The sequence below is a fragment of the Ictalurus furcatus genome, chromosome 11, assembly GCF_023375685.1.
Source record: "Ictalurus furcatus strain D&B chromosome 11, Billie_1.0, whole genome shotgun sequence".
In the NCBI taxonomy this organism is placed as follows: domain Eukaryota; kingdom Metazoa; phylum Chordata; class Actinopteri; order Siluriformes; family Ictaluridae; genus Ictalurus; species Ictalurus furcatus.
In genome coordinates this window covers 15,515,934-15,537,204 of record NC_071265.1, presented here as the reverse complement: position 1 = coordinate 15,537,204, position 21,271 = coordinate 15,515,934, and the positions used below count along the sequence as shown (strand labels likewise).

At 39.9% G+C, this 21,271-nt stretch overlaps 1 protein-coding gene across 9 annotated transcripts in view; it reads right to left on the bottom strand.

Moving 5' to 3' along the window:
• foxp1b (forkhead box P1b) overlaps window positions 1-21,271 on the bottom strand; it is a 176,672-nt gene that overhangs the window by 129,932 nt on the left and 25,469 nt on the right. For 6 of the 9 annotated variants that reach the window (XR_008387065.1, XM_053635942.1, XM_053635933.1 and 3 more), the window contains one exon: window positions 9,063-9,112. The exons of the other annotated variants lie outside the window; for them this stretch is intronic. The gene's annotated coding sequence lies outside the window, so the exon portion shown is untranslated. The remainder of the gene's footprint in view (window positions 1-9,062; window positions 9,113-21,271) is intronic. 9 annotated transcript variants of the gene reach the window in all.

Genomic DNA, 21,271 nt, shown 5'->3' with positions numbered 1-21,271 from the left:
AACATTTGAAATCAAGATATTTGCTAGCAATTTCCATACATGTGCCAGCTGCTCATTGCCTGATAGTGGTTTGCATTAGGTCCCAAAACTCCCTCACTCTCCCACACACACACACACACACACACACACACACATACAAAATCACACAATAAATGACACACTAGAAATGCTACGATTGTGTATTAGTTGCTGGAACTGCTGGGCAGTTACACATGCAGGGGCCTCTTCCAGTATGAGTAGGTACGACTCAGTCCACCCACCCACACACACACATACACACACAGAGAGAGAGAATTTCACCAGAACTAACTACACTGACATAATTTGCATAAACTCTAGTTTTTTTGTGCTGATTACTATAAAATAACATGTTCCCCCTCAAATGCAAACAAATCTTGGAGTTCCTGGAAAATGACTTTAAAATGGCACAAACTTCTGCCAAGTGTTTTATTATTGTTTTTTCTAGTCCTTCCTTGAGCATCCTGTTAAGAATATGCCCTTTTTTTCCCCTCAGTAGGACAGCCCACAATTTGCTTACAGGACTGAAAGAGATGGTGAGATTAAACAGGGCAAGATGTACTGAACAAAAAACCCTTGGGAGAGGGAGAGAGAGAGAGAGAGAGAGAGAGAGAGAGAAAGGCAGAGGAGAGAAATGCTTCTGAACAGAAACGGACAGAGAATGAGAGGCTGTGATCTTTGGGTGAGAGATTCTGACTTTTTGGCCTTGAAAAAAAACAACCACTCGAACCACATGCTGTATATTAGAATACTGAAGCCACAGATGCAAGACAAAATGTCTGAGCGAGGCTTTCTTTGCTGTTAAAACTTGCCATAAATGTTCAATACTCAACATAATGGTCATCCAAAATCACAGACGGGTCAAACGCTTTGAGAGAAAGGTTTACCATTTTTACTTCTCAACAGAAACTGGGTACTCGAACTCAACAGCTCTATGTAGACTCTCATGTTTAAAGGAGTCATACCGTGAGTTTTTAATGTTTTCCTTTTGTCTGGGTGTGTAAATGTTCATAGGTTTGTGCATGTATAAGATCTGCAAAGTCACAAAGCTCATAGTCTCCCCCAAAGGGATTTATTTTAGCGAAGTTCAGATATCACTTCCGTAACACATCTACATCACAGCATGCACTAGTAGCGTAATCCCGTCCAAAGCTAGGCGCAAAGAAATGTATGAGCAAGGCTTTGGTGAATTCAGGTGCCATGTCGCGGAGATGCTGTATGTTTCGGTGCGAAAGCAAAACCCCTTTGTTTAACCTTCCGAAAACAGACGAAATTAGGAATCAGCGGTTACTGTTTATTTATAACACTGTTCCTGAGCAGTACAACCCAAAGGTTTGCTTGTGCACAGCGCATTTTGTGGAAGGCAGCTTCCTGAACCTGCGCAAGTACAACGCAGGCTACACACAAAGGCTACTCCTGAAAAGCGCGGCGATGCACACTGTGCTTGGACAATGTTGTGCTTCTGAATCAGAATCTGCAAGTGTGTTTGATTATTTTATGAAATATCTGCTACTGACTGTCCAAATGCTCCGTTTTGTGTTGTGGCTAAGGACTCAATTGCAGATCTCTACCAATGTGCTTGCTAAAGTTTGCTAAGTTGCCTCAAGTGTTTGTATGTTGGTGGTCTGACAGAGACGTGGATTGTAGTTGCTGTTGTGATTGTATCTTGGAATGGTTTATATCAATCGAATCACAACAATCTTAGCTTTCCAAAGGTATATCGCATGAGTACCTGTGTACACACAGAGGCTGTGTAGATAGCATAGTTTTGCACTTAACAACGCTGGTGGGCCGTCAGAATTTATGTCGTATGTGAAAGGTAAGATAAAAACTTCCCACTGTGAAACGTTCCGCTCAAGTCGTGTTTGCTAAGTTAGTTCCGCTTGATCATCCGCATTTTCAGAATCTGACTAGGGCTCAAACTGATACGGTAAAACTGATGACGTTGCTTAGGAGCTTAGAATTGCTTTAGATGCCTTGGAGGCTGAAGCTAACCCAAGAGGCATTACATTTCTGACACACACTTGAGGTTTTGGGCCAATCACAATGCAAAAGGGTCAGCTGACCAATCAGAGCACTGTGGGCTTTTCGGAAGGAGGGGCTTTGAAGAATCTGAGCATTTCAGGCAGCCTGCGAATAGAGTTACTGCAAGAATGTACAGCATGTGACAAATAATGTGTTTATTGAACATTAAAGCATGGTAACCTATTCTATTACACCCAATAAACAAAAGAATGAACGTTTAAAAACGGTTAAAAATCATATGACATGACCCCTTTAAGGCCTATAACACTAACCTGACAGAAGCAACCCTTTGGCTAGTATTTTGCCTATTATACACTGCACTACACTACACTCATCAGTTTCATCAGTGTTGTCACTGCACACACAGTGGGGGAAATAAGTATTGAACGCGTCAACATTTATTTCAGTAAATATATTTCCATTGAGGTTATTCACATGAAATTTTCACCAGACATCAGTATTAACTCAAAAATTCTGGAAATATAAAGAATTCACAACATTAATGTCCATAAATAAAGTTATATGTAATAAAGTAGAATGACACAGGAAAAAAGTATTGAAAAGAAAAGTATTGAACACATTAAGAAAAAGCAGTTCTCCAAGGCAAGGTAAGACAGGGAACCAGTTGAAATCCGTAAGTAATTATACCCCCTATCTGCACAAATTAATATCAGCTAGGTTAGTAAATTGATGGTCTATAAAAAGGCATTTTGTTACCAAGGTGTTACACAGGAAACATCTCATGATGGGTAAAAGCAAAGAGCTCTCCCAAGACCTTCACAACCTTATTGTTGAGAAACATATTGATGGAATCTGATACAGATTTATCTAAAAACTTCTGAATCCTCCAGTAAGCACCATTGGGGCCATTATCTGGAAGTAGAAGCAACATCACTCCATCATCAACCGGCCATGCACAATACCTCCTCGCAAGATTTCTGACCAGGGAGTCAGAAGAATAGTCAGAAGAGTAGATCAAGAGCCAAGGACCACTCGGAAAGAGCTCCAGAAACACTTGGAGGCAGCAGGTGCCATCATCACAGAGAAAACAATAGGCAATGCACTCCACTGCTCACGCTCACCCCACAAGACTCCATTACTAAAGAAAAGGCATGTCGAAGCTCATTTAAAGTTTGCTACAACTCATTTGGACAAGCCTATGAAATACTGGGAGAGTGTAGTCTGTAGATGAGAGCAAAATTAAACTTTTTGGCTGTCATACTACACACCATGTTTGGAGAAGACATGGCACTGCATATCACCCTAAAAACACTACACCAACAGTGAAGTTTGGAGGTGGAAGCATCATGGTGTTCGGCTGTTTTTCATCACATGGTGCTGGCAGACTTCATATAATTGAAGGAACGATGAATGGAGCCCTTTACCGGGAGATTCTTGAGAGGAATCTGCTGCCATCCACCAGGATGATGAAGATGAGACGTGGGTGGACTTCCAGCAGGACAACGATCCAAAGCATACAGCAAAGGTAACTCTCAATTGGTTTCAGAGGAAAAAATTAAGGTGTTAGAATGGCCCAGCCAATCACCTGACTTGAATTATGACCGAATTGAACAAGATTTAAAGACAATTTGTTTAGAAGAACGGGCCAAAATCACACCTGAATACTGCGACCCATTAATTTCTTCATACAGGAAGCACCTTGAAGCTGTCACTACAAACAAAGACTTCTCCACTAAGTATTAAATAAACTTCAGTTAGTGTGTTCTATACTTTTTACCTGTGTCATTCCACTTTATTACACATAACTTCATTTATGGACTTTAATGTTTGTATTTCTTTATATGTGTGGATTTCTTTAGTTAATACCAAAGTCTGGAGAAAAGCTCTGGTGTCTGATGTTTCCACTCCCAAAGGCACTGTGACCCATCTAATCAGTATGCTTCAGATGAAGATTGCTGCTCCATTTTGTTGTCACACTGCACTTTAAAAAATATATATATATATATATATTTTTTTTTTTCATATTTCATATTCATGCATTTAACGTGTTCATGATCAATCATTATAAACTATAATATATGCCAGTACATAAAAGACAACAGGGACAGTTTGTTTAATTGAATTTTTCTCAGACATCTGTGTAACACGGTCTGCCCCATGTGCTATTAGGCAGAACAGTGCAGCAGCGTGGCCACACGGATGGCACAGTGTGACAGAAAAAAGCAAGAGAAAGTAATAAAGGGAGACAAACGGAGAAGAACAAGCCATAGGAAAGGAACAGGACAAAATGCATAGCAAGGCAGTGATAACAAACAAGAGGAAAGAGGGAAAGGCAGGTAGCACACCTGTTGTGAGTGTCTGTATCTAAAGCAGCGTACGTTTCCTCCGCCTGCGTGTTCAGAAACTGTGCCATGGGATTAACAGGGCCAGGAGGAGAGTCTTCAGACATGGACAAAAAAAAAAAAAAAAAAACACGCACAGACAGGGCGAGAGGAATGAATACAGGGTGAGGCATAAATGGTGAGACTGACACTACAGTCAAGAGAAATGATGGGGAAACATGGTTTGTGTGTGTGTGTGTGTGTGTGTGTGTGTGTGTGTGTGTGTGTATAGACTTAGGTATGATGTCAGACAACTCTTAGCCTAATGCACTACACTGTGGATGTATATGCACTTATATATGTTTAAAGTTTTCTTAATATACACACTGAAAGCTTGCTAACTTGCATTGCCTTGCTAATGGAATGATTTTAGACACAATAGCTTGCTCTGGGATCCTTTCTGTCTTCCGTAATGACTGAATAAGAAATATAATTTAATTCCATCAATATATTTAAAGACGTTTTTCATGTTCTTATATAGAGTCATGAATAAAGCCTTCTTATTCTTCTCGCTGTTGCGTCTCCAACCTATGAGGAGCAATTATGAGTTCTGCGAGAGCTTTTAAAGAAAGTGGTAAGCTATGAGCAAGATGTTAAAGATAGGGCATTAGTCTGGACTCGCACTGAACGTGAAAAACTACTTCCAATTAAGTAAGGTGGATATGACTGGAGAAAAGAAAAGACAAAAAAAAAAACACATGACCTTATCATTGTAATAGGTAGAAAGCCGGTGAAGGTAAAAAGATTCACACCAAAAAAATTGAACAAACCTGCAAAATGCAGAGAAACCCAACTGTTATATTATTTATAAGAACTCAACAATAAACATACAGTTTATTTACACTGTTTGGGATTAGTGTACTACACACCATATGATAGCTCAGATGTTCATTCAAAGCCATGTCCTGTTGATCAGATTCATATTTCTAAATGAGGATTTGAGCCAAACTTCACCATATTGACTTTCATATCAGTGAATAGTATCATCTCTCTGCACCGACATGAAATTGTGTAGTGGGAAAAATGACAAGACATCGATTTCCATAAGTTTCATAAGCATAACTGACTATGTAAATACGACTGATTTCTTACGGGGGCGGGGGAAAAAAGTAGCCAAGCAGCTTATTTGCATGATCAAATGACACCATTTACATTCATGTTTTCCATTTACTATTAATTTGTTAGGTACGCAGCTCTGCAAGCACGTCTGACTGGTAGAGTGGCTTCTTTCAAAATAAATTATGCCTGTGGCTGTAGAGATCGGCAGGGCTCTTTTGGGTGGTTTCAGAGCTCCTGAGACCCTGGTGCAATTCTGACAAAATAGTGGGATACAGATGTAAGGCTTTAAATAAGTTCAGTCCACACACACACACACACACACACACACACAGAGCATACAAAAAAAGTATATAGAAATACGATGAACCCTTCTGTAGAATGTTCTATGCTTACGTTAATACATTATAACCTATCTAAACATATCGGGAGGAAGATCATACATTGGGCATTTTTCTTTCCGTTTTTGCAGTGATGCCTACAACAACAAATCTTAAATGAGTCACAAGTCAAGACTTGCTTATTTCTGAACTAGAGTGTGGTGTTGATGATGTTGCAGAGTGCTCCGAGACCGGTGTGACTCAACAGGAGATAAGAAGGATGCGTGTTTCTTTTCGTATGAACTGCACTCAAATTCAAACATCACCACCTTCACTTTGACTAATATACTGTATATTTTACTCAGAACAGAGAGCATCAGGTTTGAGATAATAACTAGGGAATGGCCCTAAACAGGCCATAATTGAAAAATGGCAAATGTCCAGAAAAAAAAAAAAAAAAAAACATGCATGCGCATAATAGTCTGAATAGAATACATCATCTTGATTTTGACAAGCTGCATACCTTAAAACTAAGTGTTATTTATTTATTTCTGGCCGAGGCAATTTTTGGGAGGTATGTTAGGAATTTGTGTAACGTTTTAGCTGATCAAGTCACTGGACTGTGGAGTGCTGTTCCACATACGAGGACATTATTCAAACCACAATACTGGGGTAAAACATTTACGTGACAAGTCCATCCTCCAAAGCAAATGTATGATGGAAATTATTAGAATAATTACGTAACGGATAATGTGGTAAATCTGCATTGGGGTTTGTGCCAACAGACTCAGATTTACTTAGTCAAACATTGAAAACAAAACACCAGTACTAAGTACCAGTACTAACAGTACTAACTACATATCCTCTCAAGCTCTGTCAGGTTGGATGGGAACCATTTGGAACAGTTTTTAAAAAAAAATTAAATATACCTCTATATCTTGCTGCATTTCCTTCTACCGTGACCAGTGCTCCAGATCCTGATGCTGAAAAACACTGCCACAGCATGATGCAACCACCACCATTTATGGCCACTATGCCATAAAGCCCAGATCGACAGAGTGTGGCACTGAAAGGTGACCTTCTGCAAGTTTCTCCCATCTCCACACATGATCTTTGGAGTTCAACCAAGGTCTCTCACCAAGGTTCTTCTACCCCAATTGCTCAGTTTGGCCGGGTGGCAAGCTCAAGGAAGAATCTTGGTTGTGCCAAACTTCTTCCTTTTAACAAATAATTATGGAGCCCAATGTGCTCTTGGGATCCTTCAATGCAGCAAAATAATTTTTGTAGTCTTCCCCAGATCTGTGCCTCAACACAATCCAGTGTCTGAGCCCTGAAGGCAGTTCCTCTGACCTCATGGCTTCGTTTTTGCTCCAATATGCATTGTCAGCAGTTAGACCTTATATAGACAGGTGTGTATGCATCCAAATCATGTCCAATCAACTGAATTTGAAGTGTAGAAACAGCTCAAAGATGATCCAGAGAAATGGGATTCACCTGAGCTAAATGTCTCTCTCTCACACACACACACACACATTTCAGTATAGATTGTGGCATGATTTATGGTGCCAGACAGGCTGATTTGAGTATTTCAAAAACTGCTGGGATTTTTCACACTCAACAGTCATATCCGTCATTATACATACACATACATGCACACAGTATTACTGTTCAAAAGACTCTCTCACACTTGCTTATTTAAAGTGGTCTGTTACATAATATGTTACTTTCTTTAATGATATACCAACTTTTTTGTTGAAAAAGTGACGCTTGGAAAGAAATGTTTTTGTACTGACCCGGTAATGCAGAACTCATAAAATAAACATCTATAACAAATTGAAAAATCTTAATCATATATTAAAATGTCATTTTAAATACTTGGTTGCAAACCCTTCGCAGTCAGTGACTGCCTGAAGTCTGGAACCCACAGACAGCGCCAGACGCTGGGTTTCTTCCCTGGTGATGCTCTGCTAGGCTTTTAATGCAGATGTCTTCGGTTCCTGTTCAGTTTACCCTTCAGCATGTGAAATGCTCAACTGAATTCAGGTCAGGTGATTGACTTGGCCATTCTACTTCTTTAAAAAAAGTCTTGCGTTGCTTTCAAAGTATGCTTCCAGTCATTGTCCATATGCACTGTGAAGCATCGCCCAATGAGTTTTGAAGCATTTGGCTGAATCTGAGCAGATAATAGACCTGTACACTTCAGAATTCATCTTTCTGCTTTTGTCAGCAGTCACATCATCAATAATACACGACCCAGTTCCACTAGCAGCCATAAATGCTCATACCATAAGATGAGGTGATATTCTCCAAGTAGTTCCTGGGAATTTTTTTGGAATCCACCACAGTTCTTTTCTGTGTTCACCTGGGCCTTTTGGTGATCCTGAGCTCACCAGTGCATTCTTTCTTTTTAGAAATGTACCAAAAAGAGTTGATCCACACCAAATGTTTCTGCTGACAAACCTGATGGGTTTGTTTAGAATTTTCAGCCTAATAGTGGCTCGCTTCACTAGCAGTGAGAGCCCTTTGGACTTCATATTGAGAGTTAACGGCAACAAATTCCAAATACAGATGCCACACTTGAAATCAACTCTACCCTTACCTTTTATCTGTGAGGGAGTAACACCTGGCTATGGAACAGCTGAGCAGGCAATTGTCGAATTACTTTTGATTCTTTAAAAAAAAAAAAAGTGTGTGTGTGTGTGTGTGTGTGTGTGTGTGTGTGTATGGTGGGTATGAGCACATATGTTTCACAAATGGAAAGCTACTTAAGAATCAGGACCTCCTTCATTGATTATTAGCAGCATCTTGGTCATGGAAGTCATGGAAGACGAACTTGTGTGTGTTTGTGTGTGACTGAAGGTCACATACGATAAAAGTGTTTACAGTACACAAAAGTCTTTAAAGCATAGTTTGGTAATGTAGTGTATTCTCAGCATCATTGTTTGTTTACTGCATGTTTACACACCACACAGGACACATGCCAGTATGACAGGGGTCAAGAACGTAGCTCATGGGCCACAGCAAGGCGACAAAAAACAAAAACTAAATTCTGATGGTAGCCTGAAAGGGTATGTATGAGAAGTAGAAAGACAGTTCTCCTCAAGCTATTATTTTATTCAGCTGTTAGTAGAATGCCTAAAGCGCTCTGAGAAAAATATCAGTCAGTAGTTGATCACAACAGTATAGAAATAACATGCAGACGGAATTAAGCAGAGCACCTTTCAAGGCTCGGTTGATTGTGTGTGTTACTAACTTTAATGCACAGACGCGACCTTTACGACTTAAAGCCTCAGACACTCACTTTTCTCGGATTTCAGCATCCAAAACTACTGCGACACTGGCATCTTCACCCTATAGAAGACAGGGAAATCAGATACAGACAAGAGGAAAGAAGAGAAAGAAAAGAGAAGAGTTTTGAACACTGCTCCACCTGCAGTAACACATTTCAATAAATGCTTTGTGCTAATTAAGCATCTATTCTGATAGCTTAATCTCCACACAATCAAATCGACTGTACTTCAAGAAGGATTGGAGGGGAGGGTGAGACAGAGTTAGAGTGAGAGAGGTCACTTTGAACCAGTTGTTCATTAATGCCACATTAACCCGGTTCCTCTGAGCGTCTCTTTTGCTCCTTGTTTAAAATATCTAGTGATACATATTTAGCATCTTGGAGAGGGCCAAAATTCCCTTGATTAAACAAATAATAGCATATTCAAGAAAACTGTAATTGAGTTCAAATTGATTCGTGCCAGTGCTCTAATTGCATTTAAACACTCTTTGTCCCTAACCCTAGATTCCTGGCTTCTTAATTACTGGGCCCTCTGAACACCAATCCCTGCGGTGCCAAAATGGGAAAATAAAAATAGTGTAAGCTTTATGGTACGTCGTTAAAATGACCTATAAACTTTTTTTGTATTCACTATAATGAAACCCCAGCAGACAAGTAGGAGCGTGGAGGGTGGGGAGTGCTCTATCTCATGTTCTTAATGCTACATATTAGTCCTATCCCCGACAGGCGCTGTGCTGTCACTCAATCTCCTGACTCCTCTCTCTCTCTCTCCTCATCATCAATGGGAGAAAAACATGAGAGTTGAGGAAGACAGAAATGTGTTTCCTGAACAAGAGGTGAAAGAGGTGGATATATAAAAAAATAAAAATAAAAAAAAGCACATCCTGGCTGGAGGAATGGCCGCCGCTGGTGTCGGTCTTGCAGAGGCAGCAAAAGCTTCAAGAGAGTACAGCGTCTGCCAACTCAAACAGTGCACTGTGTGTGTGTGTGTGTGTGTGTGAGGAGAGAGCGAGAGAGAGAGAGAGAGAGAGAGAGAGAGAGAGAGAGAGAGAGAGAGAGAGGTGGCCTTCCTGAGGGCTTGTTGCAGCTGGAGCTCTGTGAATAAAGGTAACGAAGGAAAGACAGTGCTACTGTAAACTGTGGGGTCTCCCCTCCCTGGCCATCTTTCATTAGGACATTCCGAATCAAACAGCAGATTCGACTCCACCTAAAAAATACCCCGCATTGTTATTTCCATCCAAACCTTCCACTGAAATACAAAAGACCCCCAAAAAAAAAAAAAGGTATTTGGAAAGAGGGCAGCTCTTCTATTTTTTTGGTTTGTGATCGTGCCAAACAAAATGCCAGGAGAGCAGCGATGACTTTCAGCGGTGGTTTGAAAACACGAGCCGTTCAAAAGCGATTAGACTCTTTATATTATTGTTGAGAGTCTGACACTGAAGAGGAAACCAGAACAATCAATTCAACCAAGTTTTTTTTTTCCTCTTCCTTCCTCTCCCCCCCCACCATCTCTCTTGCTCTCGCTGAATTTAGAAACACTAATTAGTTTTGCTCTCATAAACCCAACCTGAAAATGGCCAATTAGATAGTGTGAAGTGGGAAACGTGCTGAAGAAACGCACGCATGAAGGGGGGAGAGAAAGAAAAAAAGAGGAAAAAAAAATCATCATCCTTCAATTACGGTCTCAGAGCCACTTCATCGAAAGATGGAAAAAAAAAAAAGTCGTTTCACACTCTTTCCAAAGTGAACATATGTTGTGACCACGTTCAAAGGCAAAGCATGAAATGAATAGAGACCACGAGAGCACATGGATACTGAAATGGCAGGGTGTAAATGAACTGAGATCATAAAACTACATCTGTACCAGATGACATTGAAGTCTCTCGAGTGTGTTGAGGTCAGTCGTGCTAACACAGCCACCTGGCTAACCGCGGCAGCACCTGGGTCTTAGCGTGCCATAACACAGTGCTTACCAGCACTTCCTGTTGTCCAGTTAAGCAAATCCATCACGAGATTCCATATTTTAAGGCTAATGTCTCTAAATGACCAGATCTTTTTTTGTAACACTTGGGTCTAGCCAGTTTCTATTTTAATTTGAAGGCAAGCCTTTAATTTTCTGGCCAGGATTCGATGCTTCCACACTGTGAAGTGTCATATGAAATTAATGACAAAACTTGTGCAAAATTGTCTTCCGGAATTTTTTCTTCCCTTGGAGCTGACCTGGTCCAGTCTTTCATCAGTGTCTATGTGAAGACTGATGGTCTGTCAGAATCCTGCTACCCCCCGCACCTTTTCCAGCTCTGGCCAGCTTCTAGACTGGCCAAAGTGGCTAAAATTAAAAAGAAATAAATAAATTACAGGCAGCATTTACTGGACATAAATTCTCAGATGTCGGGGGTCGGTGCCAACGTCCTTGCTGCCGATGGTAGAGAGGCCAGCAGAGTTCATGCTGACTGCAGCTTGCACCAGCGCTGAACATCTGCTCATGAATGAGAGCACTGCCCGCTTAGGAGGGGAGAAAGGGGAGAAAAAAAATAATAAAAATACAGTGCTACGGAGCACCGATGATGAAAAAAATTCAATGCTCTCTTTTGCCTGGCGTGCTTGTTTTGCGGATATTCTCCCGAGTCCTACCTAGTAGAATTGCGTTAGGAGAAGTTTCAAGCGTCGATCTGACAGAACAGCTGGCACCAAACAGGGATCTGGAGCCCGTGGTGAGCTCTGGGGACTTTCACGTGGAGATCCGTACACTTATTAACATACACTTGTTTTGTCCTTGAAGAAGGTTTCAGGAGGAGGCGGGCAGTGGAACTACTACACAGGTGATAAGGTCAAAGAGGCAACTATAGCGCGTTTAGCAAATAAATCCAGATGCAATTGACCGCATGCTCCGTTTACAATTACAGTGCAATTATTCCTTCTCGCTCATCACTTCAGACTTCTTCTCTTACATGTGGTGTAGTGGGTGGTGTTCCCACAAATTGATATCACAGTGTAATTTATCATAGTACTGCTATCAGAGGTGTGGTAAAAAAAAAAAAATCAAAAATTTAATGGACCAGTCCCACCAGCTACCGCAGAAATTGTGTTTGTTTGCACCTCCCCATGAAATTTCCGAAAGTACTTATTTGTCTATATTTTTGGAAATAGAGACAAGTCGTCATTTAAAATCACAGTGACTCTCACCAGGATAAAGCCTTTACTGAAGATGAATAAACAAGCATGGTAAATACATCATGCAACCTGCCCCATTCCAATACACTCCCATGTTAATGACCGTGGCCTTTTCTTGTCCAGCTAGCTTCATATGTGACGGTCTGTGAGAGTAAAAACATCCACTCCCACAGTGTTTTTTGCTGGGCACTGCGGAATCCCAGTCCCAATGTACACCTCTAACTGACTTTTATCATAGTATAACGTGACGTTCAATCAATTTCGCAAAGAATCAAATTAATTGCTATATTTCTGGTGTTTTTTTTTGTTCCATGTTGATCATGTAAACAAACCAAACTGAAATTTGGTGCGTCCACCCCCACAACAAGGCTAGTCCTACTTTTTTTTTTTTTTTTCCTCAAATTTGTACGCCTTAAATACCCTTAAAAGCTACTGAAGAAAAACTATTTCGGACATTTGATCTTGCTGTGACCTTGACCCTGTTTGAATCGATTTTAATAGCTAATCAGTTCATCTGCTGGTTACAGTGATAATTTCACATAAATCCTACAAACAAATCAACCGTTCATTCTAGAGACGTTCTCTGAACAAGGATCTCAGATGGATGCACAGATGGGCGGAAAACCTGAAAACATCATGCTGCCACAACTTAGTGATATAAGAAGTATAAAAGACAAATCAAGTGAAATTAAAATTTGAACGGCCAAAAGTATTTGGACACCTGATATAGGCACATATTAGTGTGACGGTCAGGTGTTCAAATACATGGAGTTGGTCACTCATTTGCTGTTACAATAACCTCCACTCTTCTGGGAAGGCTTTCCACTGGATTTTGGAGCGTGGCTGTGGGGATTTGTGCTCATTCAGCCACAAGAGCATTAGCGAGATCAGGCACTGATGTCTGGTGCACTTCGGCATTCTAGTTCATCCCAATGATGATCTGTAAGTTTGAGGTCAGGGCTCTGTGCAGGACACTCGAGTTCTTCCACTCCAACCCTGGCAAATGATTCCCTCATGGACCTTGTTTTGTACACATGAGCATTGTCATTCCAGTAAAGGGGAAATTGTAATGCTACAGCACAAAAAGACATTCTACATGATTGTGTGCTTCCAACTTTGTGGCAACAGTTCACACATGGGTATGATGGTCAGATGTCCACATACGTTTGCCCATATAGTATTTTCAAAATAAAAGTAAAATATGCAGCAAGAAAAAGGGTTCCAGCATCCAAGCTATCGTATCGATAGATCTATCCAAACCTGTAAGGCTCCATTTTTTTTTTTAAATCGCACAGGAACCAATCCTAACACAGTGAGCAGCTCCAATACAGTCACTCTGCATAGCTAAAAGTCATGTTTTAGACTAATAATCTTACCAGAATTAACCTTCACAGTTCAGGCCAGCTTTAGTGTAGCTGGGAGTACACAGTCTGCAGTCATCAGCTCTTCCTATCAATACACCTGGACAATATTTCTGTCTCTATAACAATTTATTATATGGATGACCAATGATGGCACCCAAGAATAAATAAGCAACAAGTGGCTGAAACACAGAGAGTGAGTGCTCGGTGCTGTGCGCAGACGGTGTGTGTACCAAAATAGAAAATGATGACGCATCACATTCTCTGCAGATTATATGAAATAAGTTGTCTTCTCATGTGTTTTTATATATATCAGTATAACCGCGTGGACAAAACGTATGCCTAAAAAAGAGAATTACAACTAATGTGCAGAATCCACCATCATACCACCCACTGCTGATGCACAACAAGTATACTGAAAGTGAAAACTGAAGGAACCAAAAGATTGTTGTTTTTTCCTTTTGTAACAGCAAAGAATCTGCCATTGAGCAAAGTAAAAAGTAGAACCTGGGTGTGTCATTCAGTGCACTCCACATTTATGTTTGTGAAGTTTCTTATTGCGTAAAACTAGAGTCACCAAGCACGACAATCAGTTACCGCCTGATCATCACGAGCTCTGCTTTCCTTTATTGTCTAACTGAATATTTACATAAATTCAGCGTACCATTACATTTACAGCAGAGTGCAGCCTGTTCTTTGGAGTGGGGCAGCGTTATGAGTAATGGCACATGTTTAAGGAAGTGGTGACTTAGAAATAAACGATTACCTCATATTCAGCAATTTCACTTCTGTCTTGGGCCAAAATAGGATAATTTCATTAAACCATCAACATTTGGGCTTGGTACAGTAAGCTGTGGCAAAATGAGGAACAGAAGCTAGAGGTCTAGTCTCAAGATGTACAGATAGCTCTACATTTCATTAAAAAGAGCCTGCATGTACTATGATGGACTCCAATCCCATCCAGGCTGTATTCCTAGCTTGGGATTGGCTCCGGATCCAACACAATCCTGACCAGGATAAGATGGATATTGAAGATGAATGAGTCACTGAATATTGTAGACATTAGCAAACATTGGAACAGAAAGTTGGCATGTGTACTTTTCCCTTCTGAGAGGCTGAAAAAAAGAATCGACAACGTGACATTTGGCCAAATGTGGGGGCACTTCTATGCTAGCTCCCAGCAAGGCTCGCTAAAAGTACCTGATGAGATTCTTTTTAACATTTTCTTTCCTCATGGAAACAGTTTCAAACTTATTTGGTTACAATGCCTTTTGATTGAACCTGCTCATGCATATTAAACACCCCCACCACACACACACACAAACAGCTAACAACTCCAGTTATGGAAAACACTTTAATATAAAAGAAGGTGGCAGACAATATAGCCACTTGATTAAAAGTTTAATAAACTGCTTTTCACTTTCGGAGCTGAATCCTATCTTATTAATACAGCTAAACGTATCAGTATACTGTTTAAAAATAAAAAATAAAAAAAAAGAAAGAAAGAAAACTAAAGCAATAGCCTCGGTAAATATGACTGCTTACTTTTAGCACAAGCATTGTTGACACTTAATGTAATTTCATTGAGGGCACTGGAATGAAAGCACGGCAGGGGTAATAATAAACTCCTAATGAGAATTTTCTTTTCCTGGAGACCTTGGCGAGATAGCCATAATGCCCGACACCTCTTTTTTGAATCAAAATAAATGTAATGGTTATTGAAGATGAATCTCATCAGAGGCTAGATGACAAAATAATTCACTACCAAATGCAAGGCTTTTAATAGCCACAAATTAAATTTCTCTTGGGGAAAAAAAAATGTGTTGAGATGGAGACCGTTATTTCGTATAAAATATTTGTTTCTGCGTGCCCTTGAAAGACAAAAAACGCCCAAATACTCAGTTTATCAATTATGGCGGGAAAAAAAAAGAATGATTTGCAACATTTTATTATGCAACATTTTTAGATTTTAAAATCTATTTCTTTACAAGAGTTGGCTCCTACGCAGGCATATGCTTAATAGCTTCCTGTTTAGATGAAGGAAGCAAAGAACAAAAAAACTCTGTAAGAGCTTTGATGTGTCTGCTGCATCGTTTTTGTGTTAGCGCTAACCCCTGTGCAGGGCCTCTTTCACATTATATACACTTCTTCGCATCATTTTTACTGATGGCGTGGAAATTTGCTCACCTGTTTGCTCTGAGTACGTCTTTCACTCTCGTGAGTGCACGCGCAGGCGGGCGGTAGAGAGGAAATGCTTTATTAAGATCCTCCAGCCATAAAGAACATGGAGTTGACTAATCGGCTGCATTACCGTCTGAGAGCCGGAGTTATTTAGACCCAATAACGCACTAACACGTTGTTGAGAGTGGAAGGCGCAGTGGAAGTTATCTCCACTGTAATAACATCACTGCAAGGCCTGATGTTGTTTAGATCAATAAAGGCCCATTACAAGAACAGGCCTCAACACAGATAAGCGGGCAATGATCTAACACTTGAGCATCAGAGAAGCATCCTCTGTTAAATAAAGACGCAGACAAACAAGAAGATAAGAATAGAAGACAACTCATACGCGAAGATAGTTAAATATGCAAAAGTGCATGTGTTGTTTTTTGGGGTTTTTTTTTTTTTTTTAAACACGCAAGCCATTTCAATAGCGTCGGTTACTGTGGTTAGCGTCAGTGCTAGAGCAGGGTGGGAGCTGGGATGGCTTGACCCAGATACCCAGAGGCACAGGGGTTCTGAGTGTGAGACAATGTATGTGTCTGAGGGTAAGGCTGCTACAGTATCTGTACCACCTGCAGTGACGTAGCACATTCATATTCTCTCTCTCTCTTTCTCTCTCTCTCTCCAAGACGGCAGACTTGTATTTAACTTGCGTCACAAAACATTTACCTTAACTTGTACGTTTAGTGTTAGCGTTGAAAAACATGTATAGATTTCCATATCTGCCTCTGTTCTAGGCCATAAAAGCTAATATACCAGTTTCTTTGCCCCCTCCCTTCATAACCATGACAACACACATACAAATAAACAAACACTCAGACATACACACCCTTCCTCTAATCGCACACAATCATTCTGAGAGACAAGAAATACTTTCACCCGCCAAACAAAATTCCAACATGTACCGAGTTGTGATGCGAGGCCGATACGTTTGTAGACAACAATGTTATCTTAAGAAGAAGAAAGAAAAGAAAAGAAAAGGAAAATAAAAATAAACGGGGAAAGTTCACAGTTTAGGTTTTAAACTGTAAAAATGGTTGTGTATGAGGGAGGTTCTGGTTTGTATTTTCTCCCCAAGTTGTGGTTTGTTTTTGTTTTTTTAGCCCCATTAAATTTATTTAGTCTGGTCAAGGGACAGGAAGTGGTGGAGAGAAAATGTTACTTGTACATGTATACACACGTGTGTGTGCGCGTGCGTAAAAAGCATGTACTTTCTCTGGTGAACACATGCTCTCTTGATGCAAATGCGGCCTTGAGGACTGCAGCGCCAACAGACACTACTTACTTCACTAAACCACAGGAAAGACTGCTCTGATGTTACCTCCGACACCTCATGCTCTAAGATAAGAAGAACAAAAAGAGAAAAGTCCCTTCTTGGGGGTTTCACTGCTGAGCACTTCAGAACGGCCGCAGGTGACGGTCAATACGAAGACACGCTTTTCGCAGGGTTCGCTGATAACTCGATCTTTCCTACTCGATAACTCTCTGAAGCGTCGTCATATTTTCTGAATATTGTGCTTTTGAGTGCTCCGTTTTGTGGTGTACTGTATACTCTGATATCGAGACTCCACCTTTATGACGTGTTCAAGCCTGTTTGCTTAATGTGGCTAACGTGTATGGCTCAAAAGAAATCTAAATTGTGTTGCTTATTTAGCACATGCACGAGTTATTAGAACAGCTATTAAAACATATACAAAAACATATAAAAATATATATAACACGTTATATACACGTGAAACGTAGAGATATAAACTGGCAGTGCAGTTTGAATTACTGATATAACATGAGACTGCAGGGCACTTTAAGAAATCGGCAGTCTCTGCAAAGTGTGTGGTATCACCGACCTGCCCACATATCGATCCATGCAACCAGAATTAGCTTTTTTGACGCCCTGAGGGAACCGCCGGAAACTCCTCTGGATTTCTCCGAGCCCGATGCTGCTACATCTTAATGCTTGGCAGCACAGACAGAGCGGCAGTAACCCGAGAGCTACAGGCCACAAATGAAAGCTGCATGAAGGTGATGATAGTGAATAATATCTCCGCAAAAGATGATCACACAGTGACAGTTTTACCGAACGATAAATAAATGGAGCTAAAAAGGGAAAAGCGGGAGACAGAGTGTCGGCAGGCGTCGGGGAGACGGGCAGAAGAGCTGCCGCAAGCTGAAAGCGAAAGCATAAATAAAGGCAGGCACGTCGTTTTACCTTCCTCAATTATCCGTCTTTTGACACGCAAGCCGAGCACATTGTAATTAACATGGAGAGAGATAATGGGGTCTCGAGCCAATGATCAATCTGGCACATATATTATCTGCCTCTTTTACCCAGCCTTGTTCACATTATTTTTAAAAGGGAGGGGAGGAAAGAAATTCAGTTGCAGACTGCAGTCTTTTTGGGGTTTTTTTTGTTATAATCCTAGCATTGATACAGTTTACCACGTCATCAATGGAGCCTTTTTCTTTTCAAGTATAAATGCAGACTCCATGATTACAACATGCTCAAGGCAGCAGATGTTTTTAAAAAATAAAAGCACAAAATATATTAAGTAACCTGTGAAAGATGTACGCTAGAAGAAAGATACTTGAACAGTAGAGTGGAGAACCAGGGTCAGAGTACCATATATTCACAAATAACTGACCTTTATTAAGACCAGGTTTGCATAATTTCCTCAAGCAAGGGTCTTCTTTTCCAAAAACAAAACTCTATGACGTGTCTGTGTGTGGTCTACTTGCATCTCTACGTTGCCGATATTTGGTGGTCCCGGGTCACAAGTCTGTATTAACTTGTTCCCTCCTGCCCTCAAAAAATACTTAAAAGAAAAAAACTACTTTTTTTTTTTTTAATTCCGACTGCACAGTGAAGAATTCTTCCAGCTGAATAAAAAATTTCACATTACACTGTATTAAAGGGGTGAGCAATATGACAAAAATATGATAATTATTGAAGAGATTTCTACTAAATACATTTCTACATTATATACAATATGTATCACTGAATCACTAACTGCCAACAATTAAAAAAAAAAAAACATATAAATGATTTTTTATTAACCTTTTTTTTTTTAATTTTCATTTAAAAATATTTTAAATTTTTTAATTAAAAAAAAAATATATATATATATTTTTTTAGATTAGGTGCAGATAGCTTCCAGTCAGGTTTTAATTACTTAAAAAATATATACAGTGGGGGTACAAAAGTATGAGACCACACTGAAGTGCTGGGATTTTTATTTATTTTTCATTTAAAATGGGAACAGAAGGTTTTAGAATTGTGAAATATTTAAAACAAAAAAGTAAATGTACAGTGCCCTCCACTAATATTGGCACCCTTGGTAAATATGATCAAAGAAGGCTGTGAAAAATTGTCTATCTTTTGTTTAAAAAAAAAAAAAATCACAAAAATACTCTGCTCTCATGGATATCAGACAATTACAAACAAAACAGGTTTATAAAAAATGTTTGTTAAATATAGGTGTGCAACAATTATTAGCACCCTTTCAGTCGATGCTTTGTGCTACCTCCCTTTGCCAAGATAACAGCTCTGAGTCTTCTCCTATAATGCCTGATGAGGTTGGAGAATACATGGCGAGGGATCTGAGACCGTTCCTCCATACAGAATCTCTCCAGATCCTTCACATTTCAAGGTCCACGCTGGTGGACTCTTCTCTTCAGTTCACCACACAGGTTTTCTATGGGTTTCAGGTCAGGGGACTGGGATGGCCATGGCAGGACCTTGATTTTGTGGTCAGTAAACCATTTTTGTGTTGATGTTGATGTATGTTTTGGATCATTGTCCTGCTGGAAGATCCAACCACGGTCCATTTGAAGCTTTCTGGCAGAGGCAGTCAGGTTTTCATTTAATATCTGTTGATATTTGATCGAGTCCATGATGCCATGTATCCTAACAAAATGTCCAGGTCCTCTGGCAGAAAAACAGCCCGAAAACATTAACGATCCACCACCATATTTAACCGTGGGCACGAGGGACTTTTCCATATGGCTACCTCTCTGTGTGCTCCAAAACCACCTCTGGTGTTTATTGCCAAAAAGCGATATTTTGGTTTCATCTGACCATAGACCCCGATCCCATTTGAAGTTCCAGTAGTGTCTGGCAAACTGAAGACGCTCGAGTTTGTTTTTGGATGAGAGTAGAGGCTTTTTTCCTGAAACCCTTCCAAACAACTTGTGGTGATGTAGGTGACTTCAGATTGTAGTTTTGGAGACTTTCTGACCCCAAGACACAACTAACTTCTGCAATTCTCCAGCTTGGAGATTTTTTGTCCACTCAAACCGTCCTCTTCACAGTGTGTTGAGACGATATAGACACACATCCTCTTTCAGGTCGATTCATAACATTTCCAGTGGACTGGAACTTCTTAATTATTGCCCTGATGGTGGAAATGGACATTTTCAATGCTTGTGCTATTTTCTTATAGACACTTCCCATTGTGTGAGGCTCAACAACCTTTTGCCGCACATCACAGCTATATTCCTTGGTCTTACCCATTGTTATGAATGTCTAAGGGAATATGATAATGAGTCTTTATTGATCACATATACATATGTACAATGAAATTCTTTTCTTCGCATACCCCAGCATGTCAGGAAGCTGGGGTCAGAGCGCAGGGTCAGCCATGATACAGCGCCCCTGGAGGAGAGAGGGCCTTGCTCAAGGGCTCAACAGCGGCAGCTTGGCAGTGCTGGGGCTTGAACCCCTGACCTTCCGATCAGTAACCCAGAAACTTAACCACCAAGCCACCACTGCCCCCCAAAAAAAACATATAAATAATGGTTTATATGGCCTATGTGTTACCTCATATTTATACCCCTGTTAAACAGGAAGTCATGGTTGAACAATTTCCTGTTCCTAGTCACTCAGGTGTACTAACAAAAATGTAAAATATCAATGGGAATATACTTCAAATATATTTTTCTCATATGAATTCATAGGAGTGCCAATAATTGTTGCACACCAATATTTAACAAATACTTTTTTTATAAACCTGTTTTGTTTGTAATGTTTGACATCCATAAGAGTAGAGTATTTTTGTGAATTATCTGAACAAAAGATCAAAAGGTTAAACAATAAAGACACATTCTCACAGCCTTCTTTGCTCATATTTACCAAGGGTGCCAAAATTAGTGGGAGGCACTGTATATTTACTTTCTTTGTTTTAAATATTTCACAATTCTCTGGAACCTTCTGTTCCAATTTTAAATGAAGAAAGTAAATAAATAAAAATCCCAGCATTTCAATGTGGTCCCAGACTTTTGTACCCGATTGTATATATTTTTTAAATAAATAAAACCTGACTGGAAGCAGCTGATGTAATAACTATTTGGACCTAATCTTAAAAAGAGAAGATTAGAGAAGCGTTTTCTCTAGTGATCACAAATTTATGAACCCACTTTATATCATTTTTTCAAATAAAAAAAATTAACAAAAAGAGATCACAATATCTC